Raw genomic sequence first — 17,442 nt, forward strand, 5'->3', positions numbered from 1 at the left:
CCTTTCGTAAACAGACCCAATGACCTACCTTTTCAGCTGCCAGTGGATTCTCGTCTGGCAGCTCCTTTAGGAGGAAGACTGTCTCTTTTCAAAGAAAATTGGGATTTAATTACTCAAGACAGATGGGTGTTGGATATCATTCACCACGGTTACAGGTTTTATTTCCACACAATGCCCCCTTTCAGAGGCTTGCCAGACGTTCCTCCTCCGCAAAGAAAAGAGGCTCACAAGCAAGTTTCTCAGTTACTCCAGATGGGGGCCATTCAGCCAGTCCCTGTATCAGAAAGGGGCCTAGGATTTTATTCTCGCCTGTTCCTAGTACCAAAGAAGGGGAACACGTGGAGACCAATTTTGGATTTATCTCTCCTCAACACTTATCTGGACATTCCCAAGTTCAAGATGTTGACGTTACAACAACTTTTACCTCTGCTGGGCAAAGATCACTGGATGGTAACTTTAGATCTCAAGGAAGCTTACCTTCATGTGCCTATAAGGCTAAGTTGCAGGAAGTATCTGCGTTTGAACTGGAAATTCTCATTATCAGTTCTCTGCATTGCCCTTTGGCTTATCTACTGCACCCAGAGTATTCACACAGGTTCTGGCTCCAGTGATAGCTTACTTCAGGCTTCAAGGAATTCAAATCTATCCTTACTTGGACGACTGCCTGATTCTGGCTCAAGAAAAGGAAGACCTTCTACAGCATCTGGAATATGTTATAGCAGTGCTAAGATGCCTAGGGTATTCTGTGAACGAAATAAAGTCCAGTCTAGTACCCTCTCAAGACATGTGCTTTCTGGGTGTGAGACTGAATACAGCAGCCCAGATGGCCTTTTTAACCCCGGACAAACAAAAGAGTCTGTCACTTTACTTCCATCAACTATCTCATCAGTCCGTGCTGACTGCAAGGACAGTCCTTCAAGCATTAGGGTTCATGGCATCTTGTATTCTGGTGCTTCCCAATGCCAAACTGCATATGAGGAAGCTACAATGGTATCTCAAAATGTATGGACACAGCACTGCCAGGATTTGGACACTGTCATTCAAATAATACCTTGCCTTCAAAAAGAATTCTTGTGGTGGGCTCAGGAATGTCACCTAAACAAGGGACTCTCTGTGACCCGGCCAGAGGCAAGTCAGATTTTAACGACAGATGCCTCGGACATTGCTTGGGGAGCTCATCTAAATGGAAAGTGGATACAAGACAAGTGGCCTGCCAGACTACAGCATCTACATATCAACATGAAGGAGATGTTAGCAGTCCAGTTTGCATTAATGGCTTTCAAGGAGTTACTTCTTCCAGGGCAGGTGTTGATTCTAACAGACAACACAACTGTCATGTGGTACATCAACAAGCAAGGGGAACACATTCTTATCCTCTATGCAGGCAAGCAATGATTTTATGGGAGACTGCTAAGCTTGCAACTAACTCTTCAGGCAAGGTTTCTGCCAGGAGCACAGAACTCCTTAGCAGATGTGTTAAGCAGGCAAATCATGGATCCCCACGAGTGGAAACTGGATCTTCATGTATTTCAGAACTTGACAGTGTCATGGGGAACTCCAGACATAGATCTGTTCGCTTCTCCACTAAACCACCAGCTGCCAAAGTATTGCACAAAGGGGTTTCATCACACAGCTTGGAAAGTGGATGCTCTGTCTTTCAGTTGGACACCCTTCATGTGTATGCCTTTCCACCTCTGCCTCTTCTTCCAAAGGTACTATTAAAGGTCAGACAAGACAGGCCAAGGATGATTTTGATAGCTCCAGATTGGCCTCGCAACACTGGTACCCACTACTACGGAGTCTGGTAAAGAAGCCTCCATGGCCTTTACCTCTGATTCCTCATCTGTTATCTCAGAAGGACGGTCATCTGCTCAATGTCAAGCTTCACTCTCTTCATCTAACAGCCTGGCATATTCTGTGTTGAAACACAGCAGGTCTCAACTTCCTCAACAAGTTTTAAATGTGATTATGGAAGCTAGAAGACCTAGTACAAGGAGAGTGTACGAGAAAGATGGAAGAGATTTTTATTTTGGAGTACAGCGAAGAATTTGGAGATTTCTGAGCCTAATTTGAGTGTGGCTCTTCAATATCTTACTGAGTTATTGGACAAAGGTTTGTCCTTCTCTTCTATTAAGATTCATGCTGCAGCAATTTCAGCTCACTATGATTGTGACCCACCTTTGTTTTCGCATCCTTTGTTCAAGCAGTTTCTTAGAGGGGCAAAGAATATAAGACCCCCGAGAGCTCCTACTCCTGTTTGGGATCTCAATTTTGTGTTGGAAAAACTTACTCTACAACCTTTTGAGCCTGCAGCTACTGCTGAATTGAAATACTTGTCATGGAAGACTGCTTTTCTGTTGGCTATTACTTCTGCAAGAAGGGTGTCTGAGTTGCAGGCCCTTATGGCAGTAGAGCCCTTTTGATTTTCCATAAGGATAGGGTATCATTACGTACTAATCCTTCCTTTATGCCTAAGGTGGTTTCTAGTGTGGCTTTAAACCAAACTATTCATTTGCCTACGCTTTATGCAGACCCTCAAAATAAAGGGGAAAAGATTTTGCACACTTTAGATGTACACAGGCAATTGCGTTATTATTTAAGCAGGACTAAGGATTTTAGGCAGTCTCAGCAGTTGTTTGTTTCTTTTGCTTTGAGTTCACAGGGCAAGCCTGTGTCAAAACAAACTATTTCTAGGTGGATTGGCTTTTGCATTGCATTTTGTTATTCCCATCATGGCAAGGAGATTCCAGTTGGGATTAGGCCTCATTCCACTAGGGCTACTGCCACTTCAACAGCATTTCTAAGGGGGGTGGCAACTAAGGATATTTTGGAAGCAGCTACTTGGAGTTCAGTGCATACTTTCTCTAAGCATTATCACCTTCCTATCTACTCTAAGTCTAGGGCTGGTTTTGCCACAGCTGTTTTGCAAGGCATGTTGTCAGCTCCTACTTCTTTATGATTTGCCAGCCTCCCTTACCTCTGCTTTGGGATTCTACCCAATAGTAAGGACTGCAGCAATGGAAAACGAAGAACATAGTACAGTTTTGTACCTACCATAAATGTAGATGTTCGAGGATTCCATTGCTGCAGTCCAACCTCCCTCCTTCCCCTCTGTGTTTGGGGGTGGTTGTGTAGGTGAGTTTACATGTTTATATTTTTGAATATATTCTTGTATATATTGTACATGTTTTTGGTGCAGGTATTTTGGGCCTTGTCTTTTTAGGGTCTTCTGACATCTGGGGCAAGAAAAGACTGAGGATATGACGTCGGTCATGCGCATTAGTACCCTGACGTACTGACGTCAGTCTAAGGCGCCATGACCGACGTCAGCCTTATACTCTGGTATTCGGGCCGACTGGACGCGGACTATACCCAATAGTAAGGACTGCAGCAATGGAATCCTCGAACATCTACATTTATGGTAGGTACAAAACTGTACTTTTCTTAGAGAGGCAAAGAATATAAGACCCCCACGTAGAGCTCCTACTCCTGCTTGGGATCTCAATTTTGTGTTGGAAAAACTTACTCTACAACCTTTTGAGCCTGCGGCTACTGCTGAACTGAAATACTTGTCATGGAAGACTGCTTTTCTGTTGGCTATTACTTCTGCAAGAAGGGTGTCTGAGTTGCAGGCCCTTATGGCAGTAGAGCCCTTTTTGATTTTCCATAAGGATAGGGTATCATTACGTACTAATCCTTCCTTTATGCCTAAGGTGGTTTCTAGTGTGGCTTTAAACCAAACTATTCATTTGCCTACTTTTTATGCAGACCCCCAAAATAAAGGGGAAAAGATTTTGCACACTTTAGATGTACACAGGCAATTGCGTTATTATTTAAGCAGGACTAAGGATTTTAGGCAGTCTCAGCAGTTGTTTGTTTCTTTTGCTTTGAGTTCGCAGGGCAAGCCTGTGTCAAAACAAACTATTTCTAGGTGGACCCTTTTGGGTATGTAAAAATCCACTGCCAGTCAGAGTTCCGCTGTGGCGACTTCTAACTGGGAAAAGCCGAAAGACCATTACTATTTTGTTCTGTACAGGTATGTGTTATCTGAATGAGCTGGCTGAATCGGAGGAATTGAAGTTTTTGTCTGGGGGTGGGGAGCACTGGAGTGGCAGCCAACTCTACCAAATTTTCAAAAGTCCAGGTCCTCTGACACATGCCCAGCTAGTATTTCATTGGGGCAGGGTTTTTCTTACCCTTCATGTCTCGTAGTAGCCAGGTTCTAAACCTGAACCAGGCTATCAATCTCTTGCTTCTGTGTAGTATCACCTCTGCATGGATATCTTGGTAACGTGAATAACTTTACAAAATCAGACTAATTTAGAACATGAACAATTTTTAACTCCTCTTCAAAGGCAGAGAATGGAGTGTTGTCAAAGCTTTTTTGTCCAAAAGGTTGACCAGCTGTATTGCTGGTCAGTAAAGCTACTTGGCTTCTCTCCTCCTCCTACAAGCTCTTCCTAAGAGAGCTGTTTCTTTTTAAATCAAATCTGTTCTAGATATTGTGCAACCTGGTCTTTTCTACACACACTCGAAATGCAATATATATTGGGCAGTGCTATCCAGGTTTTGGAAAGCTAATAAGCCCTTAACATTGGATCTACAAGTAGAAATTCCAACTGAACATTCTTTTTTGTTGTCCATGCCAAGCAAGAACTGCAGATGGGATGTGCTGGGGGGCAGGCTTCTAGGCTGGAAAAACTTTGTTTTTGGTGCCTGATCCCAGTATGGTAAGTGCTCATTGGTTCTTATTTTGTGCTTAAATACGTTAAGTAACAAGATAAAATTTACTTCATGTCTATTTCAAGGACGACCAGTCTCTTGTTAGATTGTCATAAAGGTGGCATCATAAGACTTATACTGGAAATATAAATGGAAAAACATGTTTCTCTTCTATTCATAACCTGCCCTGAGTGTACCTTGGCATAATTTGTTGCATTTTTGACTTGATTGCACTCTGAGACTGTTGTGGTTTGCACCTTTGAGTTGTGGAAACGGTTTAGAATTTTTATATACAAACCATGCTTCATAACAGCCAGCTGTGGGATGTTTTTCTTATAGGTTCATAGGTAAGTACCAGGCTAGATTCCAAAAAATGTTGGATGTGAAGAAATGTTGACTTGGAGTTGCTGCTTCCAGTGACCTTTGTTTTTATTTTATTCTACACTAGAGGCAGAGTAGCACAACCTGATCACTTTGCGACAAGTAGGATTTTGTCTGTCTGGGCGATGACAGTTCAGCAGCTTTGCTTCAGCGGCTGCTGTGGAGTTGAGTGTAAAACAGAACAGTGTATACCAATCCTTGGATGGCCAAAGATATTCTCCAGTCTCCTGAGAGTGAAAGATATGACACTGGTGTTCCGAAATCTTGAATGAGGGCTGTCATCTTGTTAGTCAAGGGCACTACCCATGACTTTTTTCAATACTACTCTGCTTCATGTCTTTGCACAGGAACTGTGACTCCCCAACAATAAGTGGCACCCTAGTGCTACTCTTTCATCCTCACTACTTGTGGAAGAACCCCCCCCACACCCATTGATTAAAGCTACGTAATCTTCCAAGTGATTTTTTTTTGCTTTTGAGTATGACATGACCTCCTGAGCTAGCTAGAGCTTGGCTCCGCTCTTTTCTTCATTGCTCTAGACATGATTTTTGAAGTTATTGAATCTTGTTCCCCCTCCACCAAATGAGATTTTTTTTCTCGCATTAAATGTCTTCAGACCATAAATGCCTGTACTGCTCAGTCAACAGGACTTTGGTTTTGCGAATGTACCCAGGCTTCAAATCCAACCCACCGTGGTCTGCACTCCGACTGTCTCGCTGCTCTTATGCAAATCTTGCTTGATATGTGTCCTTGTTTAACTTTGCTTATATTGGTGTTGATACAGTCCCAGAGCCTCATTAAGTTATTTTCTTCAATCAAGTCCCAGTTATTTTCTCAGCTCAAGATGCACTTCATTGCCTCTCTGGCTGCATGTCCGTCTGCTTTTTGGAATTTTTTTTTATTCCCCCCCATGACAATACTGCCTGTAGATCGTTTTATGTGAAGTTTTTTGTGTATTGTAAGGTGAGCATAAGTTCTCACCATTTGGCATGTATATGTTGTGTAATCTGTAGGTGGACATCCTAAGTAAGACAATATTTGCATGTCTTTTTACAAAATTACTGTTAAGGTTTGGAGGAGTAAGCTGTTGCTAAAAGGGGTCCTTCTAGGAAAGGGAAAAGTAGTTGTGTTTTCCCCAGTAAGAGTTCTGCAAGACTAAGGACAAACCTCAACAGTGGAAGAAGGAAGATGGATATCATTTGTCCAGAAAGGTAGCCCTTATCCCCCCCATCCTCCTCCCACGTACTGCACAAAGTCCTAGACTGAGGAGAAGGTGAGTAGTCATAGTAAAGGATTCATCTAGACGTCTGATAATGGAGAGTGGTTCACTTCAGGTGCCAGGGGAGCAGCTAGAAATCTGGCATCTTCTAGGGATAAATGTAGGCACCGATTTTGGGCAAAGACAGTTTACTTTGCTAAAGGAGCCTGACCACTTGCATTGTGCTAGTACTCACCCTTGTACTGATGTCCTCCTATTCCAGTAATCTACATGTGGATGTACCCTTCTTTCTCTCCAATTTGGGTAGCATTCCAAAGATTTTCATTCCCTCTAGGTGTGTCAGACATCTGACTTTGCAGCAGGGACATGGGCCATAAAAGTGACATCTTCACGCACCAGCCCTCAGAACTTCTCAGTCACCAGTCGTACGCCAGATGATCCTGCTTCCCGCAGACTGATTAAGATAAATTCAGTTAAGTACCCTGTTGGGGATCCTTTCACTCCTGTTTCATATAGTCGGTATAGTTGGCAGATTCCCCACAGACACCCGTGATCAATGTCTCTCTTGTTTAGGTAAGAAACATTACCATGAGAACTGCACTGTCAGGCGTTCGTACCAAAGACCTTGCGTCGCTGTTTGCACGCTTTAAATCTTTACTTAGAAGACCAGCGGCTACAACAAATAGCGTTGGAGATGGAAGTTGCATCAGATGCCCACTCATCTCCACCTAAAAGGGCTAAGACCATGTGTGCTGCATGGCTACCGCCCGATGTTCTTCGTGTTTCAATGTTGCAGGCATCACTTGTGCGTTATCCCTGCTGGCTAGCCATCAGTTGGCCCTAATACCAGAGTCTAGCTTTTCCTCTGCTGCTGTCTCCTGTGGACTGATGTTCGATCTTTAGTGGTATAAAAAGAGCAGCTGGCGCCATTACATCAGTCTTTCTTGCCATGTAGCCCAAAGCAAAAAACAAAAGGACAGACCACACAAACTTAAGCCTTCAGATGACCCATCCCAGAAGCAAGTAGTCAGTTCAAAGGGGTTCAGTGAGGCGCATTCGCAGTCCGATGCCAGACTAGTTTCCTTCGCAGGCCTCTACAGAGACCCTTTTTGGAGTCCAGTATGCTGCTTGGGAATTCTTAGTCATCCGATCCATCTGTTTGGTCCAGAGCTCCTACACCGGCACCAGTTCTGAGGAGGTTCTTCGCACAACCTATTCAAGGCAAATACCGCTGTCTTTGCCTCAGACTACCTCATCCCAACGACAAATGGATTTGCTAAGGTCTAAAATCAAGACCTCCCCAAAGAATAACAGTCTCTAGTCGCCATCTTACTCCGCTGCCACCTCAGACTTTGTTACTGAAGATGGTGGAGGACCTCCTCACTTTCAACCAGGGCTAGCCATACCACTCCTAAAAGAAAAAGGGATACTTCCCCTGAAGTTCACAAGAACCAGATTCTGAAATTTCTGACTACCTTGATTCAGATAAGGAACAACAATCTCGCCTCCTTTGAGGATTCAGATGCAGAGGAATCAATTCCTTCTGACCCCCCTCTTGAGGAGCTTTCATTTGGGGAAACCCTGCACATTCTGAGAGCATTTCCACCGGGAAGACCACGATTATCCTCAGTCTAAGAAGAGACAGAGCTTCTAGATCTTCCTCAGCACAGACCCTTGGCCATGCCTCCTATTCTGGACGTGGTGGATGATGTTTGCAGTGAATCTAGCTGCACCCCTGACGCCCTCCCCCTAAACCTGACTGGTACTACAGGGTGCTTGATTCACATAGGTTCTTGTTTAAAAACCCTTCAGCAGACCCAGAGGTAATCGCACACTGGCCCAAAGGGACCAAGGCTAGCTAATCTAAAAACCCAGTTCCCTCTGACAAGAACTCGAGCTCTGGCCAGATGGGGTCAGAAAGTGTACCCCTTCCACAGCCTTGGCTATTGGAGCTCTTAAATGCCAGTTCCATATGCTAAAATATCAACTGCACACCTTGGAACTTAAGAAAAAAAATTTTATCTTTACCTGACACTAATACTTCCTAAGAGTTAGCAGATCTTCTGCACTCTACTTCTCAAGTAGCTGAACACTCGCTGCACGGCAGATTCAATCCCATAGTAGCCTCAAGTAGGGCCGCTGTGGCAGGTTCTGTCATTAGGAGGCACACATGGCTAAAAACAGCCACTGCCTGATCATGTGAAATCAAAACAACTATGCCCCCCTGGATAAAGACCGCTTGTTTGGATCAAAAGCAGAGGAGGTCATCAAAAAGATGGAGGATGAAGCTAAATCTATGCAAACAGTAAAAGACTTCCTCCAAGTACTGGTCTTTCCCATCCCCCAATAGATAGGTTCAAGGGAGGCCTCGCAGGGATAGACCAGTTCGACCATAAAACCAAGGTCAGAGAAAAAACAAGCAGTGGTCCACTACCACTCCCACAGCAGGGAGTTCTAAGTTCACTCACTACTCTAAGAATGTGCAATGACTCCCACTTCACTTCCCATCAGAGGTTAGGAGGAAGGCTTCCCTTTATAAACAAAATTGGCTGTCTGTAACAAAGGATCAATGGGTATTAAAAATAAATTTTCAGGGCTACAAATTTACCTTCCATCAAGTTTCAGCCTTAACAGGTTACCCAAATCTACTTGCAAATCAATGGGCAGAAACATTAAAACAAATGCACATACTCCATGCTCAAGGGGCAGTGGAGCCTATGCCACAGGAGCAGACAGGAAAGGTTTTTACTCCAGACTGTTCTAGTGCCAAGAAAAGAAGGCACTTGGGACCCATCCTCTACCTGTCCACTCTAAACACCTTCCTAGAGCTCCCAAAATTTGAAATGCTAACTCTTCAAATACTTTTTACCAATGCTGGGCAAAAATGCATGGCTAGCCACTCTAGACCTAAAGGATGCCTACCTTTATATACCCATAAGGGAGTCTTGCAGAAAATACCTACTGTTTAGAGCAGGGTCTCTGCACTTTCAGAGAGCTACCCTTTGGCTTATCTACGGAACCCAGAGTCTTCACAAAATGCCTGGCTTCAGTGGTTGCCTTCTGCAGACAGTACATCCAAATTTACCCTTATCTTGACAACTGCCTAATCCAAGCAGACGACAAAGATGTGGTTGCTTTTTGTACAAACAACTCTAATCTGTCTATGGTTCACTATCAAAAGGAAAAAGCCAAACCTAAACCCTTCCTGGCAGCTCACCTTCTTGGGCGCACTCCTGGACACAGCCTCCCAAACAGCCTTCCTCATCAGAAAAACAATACTTTCTGCCGAACTTCTCCCAGTTAGCTCTCAGAAAAAAACTCACAGCAAGGAAAATTCTGCAAGCACTGGGTTACATGTCATCCTGCATTCTAATGATTCCCCTGGCCAGGCTGCATGTGAGGAAACTCCAGTGGTACCTAATGAACCTTTGTTGCCAACACTAAATCTAAATCTATGGAGACCACTCTCCCCCTCATTCCATGCACAAGGAATGAGTTTCTTTGGTGGGCAGAGGTCTGCACTCCCTTCCCTCAGACTATCACCACAGATGTCTCAGACCCAGCTTGAGGCGCTCATTTAGGCACCTGCTGCACCAAAGGCTCTTGGGACCTAAGGCACCTTCATTGGCTCATCGATCTAAAGGAAATGGTGGTAGTTCACAAGGCTGTCCCATCCTTCCAAGACCACCTAAAACCAGGAGTCCTAAAAACAGACCAATGCCACAGTCATGTACATCAACAAGCAGGGGGGGACACAGCTTCCATGAGCCTACACTTGATAGCCTAGTATATCCCAGGAATAAACACCCTAGCAGACTACTTAGACCCCCGCACGAGTGGAAACTCCAAATCGCTCAGACCTGGGGGACACCAGAGGTAGACCTCTTCACCTCACAACAATCGGTTGCACAAGTTCTGCACCAGGGAGTTTCACCCCCTAGCTTGGAAAGTGGATACTGTCTCATTCCAGTGGACCAATCTCTTAATTTATGCGTTCCCTCCTTACCCTTACTCCAAAGGGTACTGGTCAAAATAAGGCAGGAAGGACCAAAAGCCATCCTTATAGCACCAGATTAGCCCAAGCAACATTGGTATCCCTTGCTGCTCAGCCTGACCAAGGAGCCCTACATGCCCCTGCTGTTAACTGCAGACCAGAGGGGAGATTCTGCATCCAAACCTGCATGCTTTCTGCATGGCTTATCCCACAGGGATTGGGGATACCCCACAGAGAATACAGCAGGTCCTACATATTAGGGAAGCCAGAAGGCCCAGCACCAGGTAATCTTACTTGGAGAAATGGAAAATGGCACCAGGAGTTGAACCTATCGAAAGGTCACAGCAGCTCCCAGCCATCCTTGTCACTTATTCTCTACTACCTAGTGGAGCTACTTAACAAGGGCCTCTCCTATTCCTCCATTAAAATCAAGCCTCAGCCATTTCACCGCACTTTCATGCTGAACAGCCTGTCTTCTCTCACCCTTTGATTAAGCAATTCCTTAGAGGTGTATTTAACATTAGGCCCCCTAGAAGGGTACCCACTCTAGCCTGGGAACTGAACTATGTCTTAGTAGAACTGGCATTGCCTCGCTATCGAACCAGCTGCATCAGCAGACCTACCGCCTTTCCTGGAAGATTGCCTTCCTCTTGGCTATTACTTCAGCTATGGGGGTGTCGGAGCTTAAAGCACTCATGGCCACTGAACCTTTCATTATCTCCAATGCAGACCGTCTCTCTGGACCAATCCCTTATTCATGCCAAAAGTACTATCAGATGTTACCCTAAACCAGGCTATACATCTTCCCACCTTTTTCCAATCCCTTAGAATAAAGTGGAGAGAATTCTGTGCACACTGGATGTGCACAGACAGTTGAGATGCTACCTGGACAGAACTAAGTCCATTAGGAAGATGGGTCAACTGCTTCGCCCCAGTGAAAGAGGGGAAGCCCATCTCCAAACAGACCATTTCACAATGGATATCTCGCTGCATACAGTTGTGCTACACTTTTCAATCTATCGGAACACATTGCACTAGGGCAGCCTCTACGTCCACTGCCTTCCTTAGGAGTACCCACCAGGAACATCCTGGAAGCTGCCACTTGGACCCGTGTCCTCACCTTCACCAAACACTACCACCTGCCTCTGTTCTCCAGGGCTCAGGCAGGCTTTGCCTCTGCTGCAGTCCTGTAAGGCATGCAAGCTCAGTCCTAGGAATTTCATACGTCCGTCTTCCCCTTCCTCAGCTTTGGGTATCCTCCCAAAAGTGATTACTGCAACAGTGAAACACGAATGTAGTACAGTTGTGTACACTTACCGTAAATGTAGATGTTAGAGTGTATTCACTGTTGCAGTCCTACTTTCCCTCCCACCTTCCCCCTTAATCTTCTCCTTTTTGAGATTAACTGTCATTCTTTTGACCTTGTGCCACCAGAGGCTCTCTAAAACATTTCCTTCAAGGGGTTTCTACAGGTTGGGGCAAGAAAAACTGATGTAAGGGCATCGGTTGCTCTCCTTTATACGCCACTGGCGACCTGAAGTCAGTCCACAGGCAACAGCAAGCGGCTGAGGGGAAAAGCTTGACTGGTATTCAGGCCAACCGAGGGCTACCCAGCAAGGATAACCCACAAGTGATTGCAACAGTGAATACACTCCAACATCTACATTTTAGATCTCCGGTCCACTAATGATTGGTAGTTTATTTTTACGTGCCGAGTTACCAGCCTTCACGCACAACCTTCAACGAAGGTACGCCCATTCACGCATGTCTCCACGCAGAAGACGCTCTAGGTGAGAATCGAACCAGTGTCTGACTGTGAGGCGACAATGCTACCGCAGCACCACCACCGCAGATTCCAGTTTCAGACCTGAAGTCTTCAAAAAGATAAGTACCCCACTGGGGATCCTTTTGTTCTTGTTCTAACCGATGTCAGAAAATATTAACAATTGTCTTGCCTGTGGAAAGCAAATACATTGAGATTTTCATTCATACTGCGTCACCTGTTTAGACCCAGACCACAACTTCCCTCGCTGTCGGTTTTGTGCCTTGTTCAATGCCCAAACTATTCGGGCTATTTTTGTAGTTAAATACGTTCGTTCTTTATCTTTGTACTCAAATAGCTTCGTTAAGCCATCCGACTACCAATCTTCTGAAAAAATGCAAGGATAAAGACTGCATGGGTCCAAAACTGCCAATGACTGTTTCGATAAGCTAGTCGCCAGTCCGCCGGTACTCAGTATGGCACTTTCGCAGCCCCTAATTCACAGGCCTCTGCTGAGACCCATTCAGAGTCCGGTATGCCGCAAGATGCTTTTGACTATGGAACCTGGATTCGGAGCCGCTGTGCAGGCACCGGCTTCTGAGGGGGTGTACTCAGGCCTACCGATTTTCATATCAAACTGACTACTATGTTTCAAGCTAAGAATACCAAATTCCTCTGGCCTAAAGTTTGTGCTAAGCCTAGAAAACGGTGCATTCTGAGACCCATATGACTCAAAAAAAAAAAAAAAAAAATTTAGAATGGCTGAAGACCTCATTACCTTAATTAGAGGAAGCCAGCTTTCCCCCTCTAAGCGACCTAGAACTGATTTTCTTTGATTCTTCTGATCAGGAATCTGATGGCTCTGTTTTTCGTGTTTCACTGTTGCAATTATTACATTTGGGTAATCTGCTGGCAGGTTGCTCTCAGTTGGCCTGAATAACAAGTCTTGGGTCCTGCATCTGTTGCTGTCTCCATGACTTCAGGTCATCAGGGGTATAAAACATGCAGCCGATGCCATTTTATTCGGTCTTTATTGCTGCGAGGTGCTCTAAGCAGAAGCAGTTCACAAGTGCCAGTCGGCCAACTCCTGAAATTTTTGCAGTCAAGTTTCAGAACCGAAGTCTTCAACTAAAGCCAAGTACCCCGTTGGGGAAACTTTTTTTTTCTTTCTCCTTACCATGTCAGTAAAAGTTAATAATTGCATTACTTCTAGGAAGCAAATACCTCATAAGGATTTACATTTGTACTGTATTCCTTGCCTAGGCCCAGATCATAATGTGCCTTGCTGTCGGTTTTGTGGTAAATTTAACCAACACACTATTAAGCGTCTGTATATTTTTGCTTCTAAATATTTTGGATCAAGATGCAATTACCCTGAAATGTCGTCTGTTAGCAGTCCGACTACTGGAGTTCACAAAAAACTCAGACCGTCTAGGTCCAAAACTGACTAAACTTCTAAGCCAGTCGCCGGTTTGCTGGTACTCTGTGAGGTGCTATCACAGCCCCCGATACCCGCTACTTTTTGAGTCGCAGGTCTTTACCGAGACCCATGTGGAGTCCAGTATGCAGCGAGATTCTTATTGAACCTGCGGATGTGTCTCCCTTGGATGGGTCCAGAGCCACTGAGCAGGCACCGGCTTCTGAGGGTGTTTTCAGGCCTCAACATTTTTATATAAAACCAACGCCAAGATCAAAAACATCTGTCTTGTTTCCATGAGCCACGTGCTTGGGGCCCTATGCCTAAAAAACAGATTATCAAAATGGCTGAGGACTTAAATACCTTGATCAGGGGTCCCCCCTCCCCGAGGCCTAGACAGGCAACTGATTATGAATCTTCAGATCAGGTTTCCATTTCTTCTGATTACTCTTCTGATCAGGAATTTTCTATTCCACCCTATGAGAATTCTGATGCGGAAGAATCCATCCCATCTGCATCTCCTCCTGAGGATTACTCTCTTGGAGAAACCTTGCGTACTTTAAGGGAACATTTTTACTGGGAGAGTCAGGACTTCTCTGAATCAAGAGGTTTAGGAACTTCCTTCTTCCTCAGCATAGGCCTTTGGCAATATCTCCTGTATTGGACCTTGTTTGTGTTTTTGGAATCGAGCATGGCTCCCGATTCCCTACCTTCAGCTCCTAGTTAGCCAGACATATTACAGGGTTCCTGACTCCCACAAATTTCTTTTCAGAAATCCTGCTGCTGATCCTGTCTCACAGGGTCCCAAAGGTATAAAGGCCTCGACAGCCAAAAATCCTACCCCCTCTGATAGAGATTCCAGGGCGCTGGATAGATGGGGAAATACTGTTTATACGTCTGCAACCTTGGAGTTTCATATGCTTAAATATCAACAGCATGTTATGAGCTTATTGAACCAGAAAATTGTTTATTTCTGATTTGTGGAAAATAAATTATTGCCTTGCTGAGGACCTTATTTCCTTAATTAGGGGCTCACAACCTCACCCAGACAGGGCCTCTCACCCTCCTCCGGACAAAAGGCCCAGGACTGACCCCTCTGACCCACACTCTTCAGATGATTCCACGGATGGGTCTGAGTTGTCAGACCACCAGGAAGGGGCTTACTCGCCTTATGAGGATTCAGATGCTGAGGAATCTATCCCTTCGGCCTCCCCTCCTGAAGAGTTTTCCTTTGAGACTCTGCACTCCATGAGAGACCATTCTCAATGGCAAGGTCAGGATTTCTCTGATTCTAGAAAAAGATTAAGTACCTTTTTGCATTTGCCTCAGCATAGGCCCTTAGCTATACCTCCTGTTCTGAATGTAATTGATGTGTACAATGATGTCAGTACAGCCCCTGATACTCTTCCTCCGGCCCCTGCCAAACCTGACAGATACTACAGGGTCCCGGATTCTCATTTCCATCTGTATAAAGCCCATTCTGCAGACCCAGAAACTATTTCTCAGGGCCCTAAAGGGGTTGCAGCCGCTACTGCCAAAAATCCTCTGCCCTCTGAAAGAGAGTCTAGAGCTTTAGAGAGATGGGGAAAGAAGGTGTATACTTCTGCAACTCTCTCTGTCAGGGCATTAAATTGTCAATTTCATATGATACAGTACCAAGAGTATTTGTTAGATGAACTGAATAAGAAACTTTCTTCTCCTGAACCCATAGACTGTAAATCCCTTCAGGATTTGGTACACAATTCACAACAGGTTAGTAATCATTTCTTAAAATGTGGCTATGATGCACTGGAGGCTTCATTTAGATCAGCTATGACTGGGGCAGTTATTCGTAGGCATGCCTGGCTGAAGGAACAATCTTTGCCAGACCATGTTAAAGCTAAACTCCTGGATGCTCCAGTGGAGAAACAAAATTTATTTGGCTCCTCTGCTCAGGAGATTTTAAAGGTTGAAGAAAAGGCAAAATCTGTGCAAACAGTTAAAGATTTCCTGCAAGTACAACCACCGAGATTCAGCAGAAACTGGCCTGCTAAGAATTGGTCCTTTCCAGATTCGGACAGAGCCCAGAGAGGCAGGAACAGGCGCCCTAGAGGCAGAGGTCAATCAAAGGGCTCCTACAGAGGCCGTCAGTGGCAGCCTGCCAACCAGAGGAGTAGTGCAACAACAACAACCACTGCACCAGGACAGGCTCAATGACAACTCTGATTCCGCCTACCAGGGATCAACTGGAAGCACCCTTGGGCGGAAAGCTGGCTTTATTCTCAAAACTGGCATTATATTACAAAGGATACATGGACATTGCAAATAATAGACAAAGGATACAGGTTCCACTTCCACACTTTGCCAAAAAGAAGCGGAATGCCAAACCTTCCACCAAATCAAAGGGCAGAGGCTTTAAGACAGATAAACAATTTACTTCAGATGAAAGCTATAGAAAAGGTACCATGTTCAGAACAAGGCCAAGGATTTTACTCCAGATTATTCCTTGTACCAAAAAAGGAAAATCAATGGAGACCTATTCTCGACCTGTCCGCACTGAACACTTATCTCATTGTGCCAAAATTCAAGATGCTGACCCTACAGCAACTTCTTCCCATGTTGGGCAAGGAGTCTTGGCTGGTGACTCTAGATCTCAAGGAGGCATACCTGCACATCCCTATTCGACCAAGTTGCAGAAGACACCTCAGATTTCTTGCAGGATCAGAGCATTATCAATTCTCAGCATTGCCCTTTGGCTTATCTACTGCGCCCAGAGTATTCATGAAATGCCTGGCATCAGTAATTGCACATTGCAGACTACAGGGAATTCAAATTTACCTATACCTGGACGACTGCCTAATACAAGCGGACAACAAGGGAAATTTGATAAAGGACTTGGGCCTATGCCATACACCTGCTACAGACCTTGGGATACACAGTCAACATCCAAAAGTCCAAGGCTAGTACCATCCCAAAGGATAACCTTCTTGGGTGCAGATCTGGACACAACCACCCAAATGGCCTTTCTCACAGAAGAAAAACAAAAACAACTTCCAGATTACTTCATGATTCTGACAAGAACAACTCAGCTTACTGCAAGGAAAATCCTGCAGGCCCTGGGTTACATGGCATCCTGCATAATTCTGATACCGCATGCCAGGCTGCATATGAGGAAATTATAATAGTACCTAAGGAGTGTATGGTCTCAACAGTCAGTTTAGAAACCATGATACCAATCATTCCATGCCTTCAAAAGGAATTCCTGTGGTGGGCTTAGGCCTGCCAGTCCAACAGAGGGTTGCCTTTCAACAAACCAAAAACAAGGCAGACCATCACCACGGATGCCTCAGACCGAGGATGGGGAGCACACATGGAGGGCAAATGTATCCAAGGCCTATGGCCTCAAGGACAGCTAAGCATGCACATAAACCAAAAAGAAATGCTGGCAGTGAGGCATGCAATAGAGGCCTTCAAACCCTTCCTCCAACAAGGCCACCTGTTAAGGACAGACAACACCACGGTCATGTGGTACATAAACAAGCAGGAGGCACACACTCTTACCCTCTATGCCGGATGGCTATGAATCTGTGGGAACTATGCCTGAATCTCAATATCGAACTACAGTCCCAATTCCTGCCAGGGAAAGAAAATACACTGGCGGACAGCTTAAGCAGAACTACCATGGATGCACACGAATGGATGCTGCACCCAGACATCTTCCAGCTCATAGCAAAGACATGGGGAATGCCGGAGATAGATCGGTTCGCCTCCCCACTCAACCATCAACTGAAGACATTCTGTTTGCCTCCCCACTCAACCATCAACTGAAGACATTCTGCTCAAGGACATACCACCCACAAGCTTGGAGGGTGGACACTCTCTCTTTCAGCTGGAAAGCCCTAACAGTATATGCCTTCCCACCTCTCCCATTGATGTACAAGGTTCTACTGAAGATCAGGGAGGAACAG

Source organism: Protopterus annectens, chromosome 13.part0 (genome assembly GCF_019279795.1).
Source record: "Protopterus annectens isolate FY-2018-M chromosome 13.part0, PAN1.0, whole genome shotgun sequence".
NCBI classification, from domain to species: Eukaryota; Metazoa; Chordata; order Ceratodontiformes; family Protopteridae; genus Protopterus; species Protopterus annectens.